Below are 7302 nucleotides of genomic sequence, written 5' to 3' on the forward strand. Positions count from 1 at the left end.
TTTGTAGTTTTAGTAGTGATGGGGTTTCACTGTGTTGGCCAGGCTGGTCTTGAACGCCTGACCTCGTGATCTGCCTGCCTCGGCCTCCCAAAGCACTGGGATTACAGGCGTGAGCCACCGCGCCTGGCAAGGAAGGCTTTTTCTTCTGGATGTCACTCTTGCATTTGTGCCACGAGGGGAGCTTTCCTAAGGACAAAGCTGAGACCTGAACATGGCAGAGTGGAAAAATGCAGAGTCCAGGTCACTGAGACAACGACCTTTGGAGGCCCACCTCTGGGCTTCTAAGTATCTGCAACAAGCCATTTTGAGTCACGGTTTTCAGCTAATTGCAGCCAAAAACATACCCAGAAACATTTCTTTCTTTTTTTTTTTCTTTTGAGACGGAGTTTCGCTCTTATTGCCCAGTCTGGAGTGCAGTGGCATGATCTCACCTCACTGCAACCCCTGCCTCGCAGATTCAAGTGATTCTCCTGTCTCAGTCTCTCGAGTAGCTGGGATTACAGGCGCCCACCATCACGTCTGGCTAATTTTTTGTACTTTCAGTAGTGACAGGGTTTCACCATGTGGCCAGGCTGGTTTTGAACTCCAGGCCTCAAGCAATCCAACCGTCTTGGCCTCCCAAAGTGCTAGGATTACAGGCGCGAGCCACCACGCCCGGCCACCCAGAAACATTTCATAGGGAATAGTGATAAATAAGATTTGGGTGGAACTTTACCTTTAAAAATGAGACTAAAATTATAAAGTTAATGTTGCATTTAGCGGGGCCTGGCGCAGTAGCTCACGCCTGTAATCCCAGCACTTTGGGAGGCCGACGTGGGTGGATCACCTGAGGTCAGGAGTTCAAGATGAGCCTGACCAACATGGTGAAACCCTATCTCTACAAAAATTAGCTGGGTGTGGTGGCTCGTGCCCGTAATCCCAGCCACTCAAGAGGCTGAGGCAGGAGAATTGCTTGCACCAGGAGGCGAAGGTTGCAGTGAGCCGAGATCGCACCACTTCACTCCAGCCTGGGTGACAAAACAAGACCCTGTCTCAAAATATTATAATAATTATTATTATATTTAGCAAAAGTAGGTTATAATGGCAGCTATATGCCAATTCTCAGAATAATCAAAGAATGACTTAAAGCAACTATTCTTTTCCTAGTATAGTTTTCCCAAACACTAGGCCAGGTGCAGTGGTTCACGCCTGTAATCCCAATACTTTGGGAGACCGAGGCGGGTGGATCACCTGAGGTCAGGAGTTCAAGACCAGCCTGGCCAATATGGTGAAATCCCGTCTCTACTAAAATACAAAAATTAGCCGGGTGCGGTGGCGCATGCCTGTAATCCCAGCTACTCAGGAGGCTGAGGTTGCAGTAAACCAAGTTTGCGCCACTGCACTCCAGCCTGGACAAGAGAGCAAAACTCTGTCTTAAAAAAAAAAAAAAAAAAAGAATCATAAACACTATACTTCATTTCCTGTCTCACTTTTGCAACATACAAAGGATGGTTTTGCCAAAATATTCCTGAGCTTTACTAAGTTTCCCAAGGGCTTAATTTTTCCTAAGCAAATCCTCTACTTTTCAAGTTTTTGTCATCTCATCATCCTTGTTGATTTCCCCTCTTCCTTTGTTAACTGGTATAAGGCTGAAAGTTTTCTATCATCACTTTCAGGGATTTCGCCCTAGTCCTACAACTTTTGGGAGATGTGCCATTTCAGTCTGCAGTCAGTTTTATTTACATTTGTATTACCTTGATGCTTAATGTATCTCTTCGTCAGCCAGAAATTGACTACCAAACATGTTAATTGGACTGGCAGGGATAAGCAGAGGGATGGTTAAGTAGCGACTAATTTTATAAGTAGTTTGTTAGCAAGATTTTTGTGTGATGACTTTTGCTTTTCTATATAGCCTTGTAACTATGGATACATGGATAATGAAAACTCTGATAACAAAGGTCCTGCCAAAGGTGCTGTAGGATTAACTGAGACAATGCTTGTAAAGTTCCTAGCAGAGAAGGAATGAGCTCCAACAAAGTGTTTGCAAATGGTGGCTGTTAACCTGAATAGCAATGGAGAGAGACAGCCGAGTACTTTAATCCCTCAAATGGCATAACAAAAAGAAAAACAACCGTCATAAAAATATGAGAGGGGAAACTGGGCATAAAGTCACAGACTCTTCCCAGTTGATAGTGATGTTTCAAGAAAAATGAAAGTGGAGGCCACAGTTTAGATATACTCCAAGGCCAACTGCCCACAGCCACATAGCCAGAATTTAAGATATCCTGATTCCCTGAAATGCTAGCTCTGATCAATCATAAACAGAACACAAAGTTTTACATCCTTGTCAGCATGATTCAGTAAAATTAAAGGAATCAGTTATAGACAAAACAGTTTGAACAGCTCTACTGGCTGTAAACAGAATGTTAATGTATAACAGCCAATCACAAAAAAGGTCAAAATACTTCCTTCCTTACGCTTTATTAGCACTGCCCTTACTATAGTGACTGGAGTGTCTTACCAATCTCCAACTGTTCTTTTGTGGGCATAATAAAAATTTTTCTGGCCAGGTGTGGTGGCTCATGCCTGTAATCCCAGAACTTTGAGAGGCTGAGGTGGGTGGATCACTTGAGATCAGGAGTTCGAGACCAGCCTGGTCAACATGGTGAAACCCTGTCTCTACTAAAACTACAAAAATTAGCCCGGCATGGTGGCAGGCACCTGTAATCCCAGCTGCTCAGGACGCTGAGGCAGGAGAATCGCTGGAACCCGGGAGGCGGAGGTTGCAGTGAGCTGAGACAGCGCCACTGCGCTCCAGCCTGGGCGACAAGAGCGAGACTCCATCTCAAAGAAAAAAAAAAAAATTCTAACTTGATCTGATTTTATTTTTTTGACATGCACTTTTGGTCATTTAGTGGTAATTCCCAGAGCACATACCTTTGACTCTTTTTCAAATAACTACCGCTTTCTATTATATACTATAGTTACAGCTTCAGCAAACATTTACTGAGCACTGTTTGAGCTGCTACATGCATTTTCCTTTCCTTTTCTTCTTTCTTTTGTTGAGACAAGGTCTCTGTTGCTCAGGTAGGAGTGCAGTGGTGCAAACATGGCTCACTGTAGCTTCAAACTTCTGGACTCAAGTGATCCTCCGGCTTCAGCTTCCTGAGTAGCTGGGACCACAAAAGCATGCCACCACGACCAGTTAATTTATTTTTTGTAGAAATGGGGTCTCGCCATGTTGCCCAGGCTCGTCTTGAACTTCTGGGCTCAAGCAATCCTCCCACCTTGGTCTCCCAAGTGCTGGGATTACAGGCATGAGCCACTGCCCCTAGCTTGAATTTTCTTAATCATCGCCACACCCTTCTCATTTTGTAAAGGGCAAAACTGTGTAAGTTTTGCCCAAGGTCAAGGGCAAAGGGGGTCTCTTTTACTCCAGAGCTCCAACCGTTAGGCCAGCTTTTCTAGAAAAAGAATTCCCAATGACCTTTACATCTGCCATAGCCACCCATATAATATTTGCACTATTATTTTCAATTTTTTTTTTTTTTTTTTTTTGAGATAGGAGTCTTGCTCTGTCACCCAGACTGGAGTGCTGTGGTGTGATCTCAGCTCACTGCAACCTCTGCCGGGTTCAAGTGATCCTCCTGCCTCAGCCCCGAGTAGCTGGGATTACAGGTGCCAATCACCACACCCGGCTAATCTGTGTATTTTTAGTAGAGATGGTTTCACCATGTTGGCCAGGCTGGTCTTGAACTCCTGGGCTCAAGCAATCCTCTCACTTTGGCCTCCCAAGTGCTGAGATTACAGGCATGAGCCACTGCCCCCTAGCCTGAATTTTTTTTTTTTTTTTTTTTTTTTGAGACAAAGTCTCACTCTGTTGCCCAGGCTGAAGTGCAATGGTGTGATCTTGGCTCACTGCAACCTCTGCCTCCCAGGTTCCAGCGATTCTCCTGCCTCAGCCTCCTGAGTAGCTGGGATTACATGCGCCGGCCACCACGCCCGGCTAATTTTTGTCTTTTTAGTAGAGACGGGGTTTCACCATATTGACCATGGCTGGTCTCAAACTCCTGACCTCAGGTGATCCGCCTGCCTTGGCCTCCCAAAGTGCTGGGATTACAAGCGTGAGCCACCATGCCCGCTCTGAATTTTCCTAATCATCGCCACACCCTTCTCATTTCGTAAAGGATAAAACTATATCAAGAGGTTAAGTTTTGCCCAAGGTCAAGGGCAAAGGCAGTCTCTTTTACTCCAGCACTCTTCCTTGTAACCATTAGGCCAGCTTTCCCAGATAAAGAATTGCCAATCACCTTTACATCTGCCATAGCCACTCATATAATATTTGCACTATTCTTTTCTTTTCTTTTTTTCTTTTGAAATGAACTCTCACTCTGTCACCCAGGCTGGAGTGTAGTGGTGTGATCTTGGCTCACTGCAAGCTCTGCCTCCCGGGTTCATGCCATTCTCCTGCCTCAGCCTCCCGAGTAGCTGGGAATATAGGCGCCCGCCACCAAGCCTGGATAATTTTTTTTTTGAGATAGAGTTTTGCTCTTGTTGCCTAGGCTGGAGTGCAATGGTGTGATCTCAGTTCACTGCAACCTCTGCCTCCCGGGTTCAAGTGATTCTCCTGCCTCAGCCTCCCAAGTAGCTGGGATTGCAGGTGTACGCCACCATGCCCGGCTATTGTTTGTATTTTTAGTAGAGATGGGGTTTTGCCATATTGGCCAGGCTGGTCTTGAACTCCTGACCTCAGGTGTCTACCCACCTTGGCCTCCCAAAGTGCTGGGATTATAGGTGTGAGCCACTGCGCCCGGCTACATGCCCGGCTAATTATTTTGTATTTTTAGTAGAGATGGGGTTTCTCTGTGTTAGCCAGGATGGTCTCGATCTCCTGACCTCGTGATCCGCCTGCCTCAGCCTCCCAAAGTGCTGGTATTACAGGCATGAGCCACCGCACCCGGTCCTGCCCTATTTTCAAAAAGTTTTTTGAGATGGAGTCTCACTCTGTCACCCGGGCTGGAGTGCAGTGGTGTGATCTCAGCTCACTGCAACCTCCGCCTCTCAGGTTCAAGGGATCCTCCTGTCTTAGCCCCCTGAGTAGCTGGGATTATAGATGCCCACCACGGCACCTGGCTAATTTATGTATTTTTAGTAGAGATGGTTTCACCATGTTGGGCAGGCTGGTCTTGAACTCCCGACTTCAAGTGATTCACCTGCCTCAGCCTCCCAAAGTGCTGGGATTACAGGTGTGCGCCACCACATCCAGCTGTAAATGGTTTTCTTTAAATTAGTTCACTTGCTTTACTTCGCTTGTCAGGGAACTTTATGTCTACATATTCACGTAAGTATTAATATCATCTCACCTGACCACCCAGTAATATGTGTATTTGACTGCAGAAACATGTACTAAATTACCTCCTAAAAACATTTTCCCCACCAACCCTCCAGTCCTCCAAGACATCCATGTATTACTCAAAAAGCCCAAGACAGTGAGCTCTGCACAGAGCCAGTGTGCAATAAATGATCCAAGAATGTCCTTTATAACATCACAACTAGCAGTCAACTTGTTTCTGCGAAAGACCTGTGCTGCTCATGAATTCACTGCCTCCTAAGCTATCTCAGTCCACTACTGTCCTCAGGGGTGGAGCCAACAATTTACCCATCTTTGTACTGTAGCTCATCTTTGTACTCCTGGCCCATGGTAAACATGTAGCCTCTTACTACAAGTTTGTTGAGGGAAAAACGGACAAGTGACATTAGAAAACTATTAGAGCCCAGTGGCTAAGTACAACAATGAAGAGCTCTGTCAGTAGATAGGCTGGGTCTAATCTTCATTTCTTTTTGTTATTGTTTTGAGACAGTCTCGCTCTGCTGCTCAGGCTGGAGTGCAGTGGTGCCATTTCAGCTCACTTAAGCCTCCTCTTCCTGGGTTAAAGCGATTCTCCTGCCTCAGCCTCCTGAGTAGCTGGGATTACAGATGCGCACCACCACGCCTGGCTAATTTTTTTATTTTTAGTAGAGACAGGGTTTCAGCATGTTGGCCTGGCTGGTCTCGAACTCCTGACCTCCAGTGATCTGTCCACCCTGGCCTCCCAAAGTGCTGGGATTACAGACATGAGCCACTGCGCCCGGCCCTAAACTATTTGTCTCTTAATGTTTGACTTCTCCTGGCTCTGTCTCCCCATCTGTAAAATAATACAATATTTATGGACTAGTTTCTGTCTACAAGCCACTGCTGTTAGCACTTTACTTGTATTAACTAATTTAACGGGAATAGCAAAATTTGCCTCTGACAAGGTTATTCAGAGAACCAGGTCAGAATGTGCTTTGTAAAGTATCTGCAAAATCTCAGGGCTGACCGTTGTTTCTGAGCAAGAGCCTGCATTGGTTCAGGGTGTCAACCAGCACCCCCACCCTGTTCCTGACAACCAGAATAAGTGTCACCATCACCCCTCCACACGGCACCCTGGGTTTGTCCTTTGGAGCTCTACTACCACCTTAACGAAATTATTATTTCTGTGATTATAGATTAGTATTGTCTCCACAAGAGCAGAGATTCAATTTATATTTTTCAACAACATATCTCCAGACACTAGCATGCAGTAACTTTTTAGTCAACAATTGCAATAAATAAATAAATAAATACATAAAAATAAAGGAAATAAACAGAAGTCAAATCAAACTGCCCACACAGTGGGATAATAGCCAAGATATACTGATAAGTGAGAAGAGCCAGGTCCAGCAGGTACAGAAGGCTATGTCTAAATAGTATGCTGCCACTGTGTTAAAACAACAAAAAGATGCATATGCATATACAAGACATGTTTGTTTAGCCTCAGTATCTCTCAGGAAGGTAACGCTGATTGTGTCTATATAATGCAGTGGGCCAGGCACAGTGACTCATGCCTGTAATCCTAGCACTTTGGGAGGCCGAGAAGGGAGGATCGCTTGAGCCTAGGAGTTCAATATCAGTTTGGGCAACATAGTGAGACCTCGTCTCTACAAAAATAAAAATAAATAAATAAATAGGCTGGGCATGGCAGTTCACAGCTGTAATCCCAGCCCTTTGGAAGGCTGAGACGGGTGTATCACTTGAGGTCAGGAGTTCCACACCAGCCTAGCCAACATGGCGAAACCTACTAAAAGTACAACAAAACTCTACTAAAAATACAACAATTGGCCGGGCGCGGTGGCTCAAGCCTGTAATCCCAGCACTTTGGGAGGCCGAGACGGGCGGATCACGAGGTCAGCAGATCGAGACCATCCTGGCTAACCCGGTGAAACCCCGTCTCTACTAAAAAATACAAAAAACTAGCCGGGCAA

The 7302-nt window shown here is 45.5% G+C and overlaps 2 protein-coding genes across 2 annotated transcripts in view; one reads left to right on the forward strand and one right to left on the reverse strand.

Moving 5' to 3' along the window:
* NEURL2 (neuralized E3 ubiquitin protein ligase 2) overlaps positions 1-7302 on the forward strand; it is a 34409-nt gene that overhangs the window by 26090 nt on the left and 1017 nt on the right. The window lies entirely within an intron of this gene.
* Positions 1-7302, reverse strand: part of ZSWIM3 (zinc finger, SWIM-type containing 3) — a 21436-nt gene that overhangs the window by 9241 nt on the left and 4893 nt on the right. The window lies entirely within an intron of this gene.

This window comes from Mandrillus leucophaeus, unplaced genomic scaffold (assembly GCF_000951045.1).
Source record: "Mandrillus leucophaeus isolate KB7577 unplaced genomic scaffold, Mleu.le_1.0 Scaffold255, whole genome shotgun sequence".
Taxonomy (NCBI): domain Eukaryota; kingdom Metazoa; phylum Chordata; class Mammalia; order Primates; family Cercopithecidae; genus Mandrillus; species Mandrillus leucophaeus.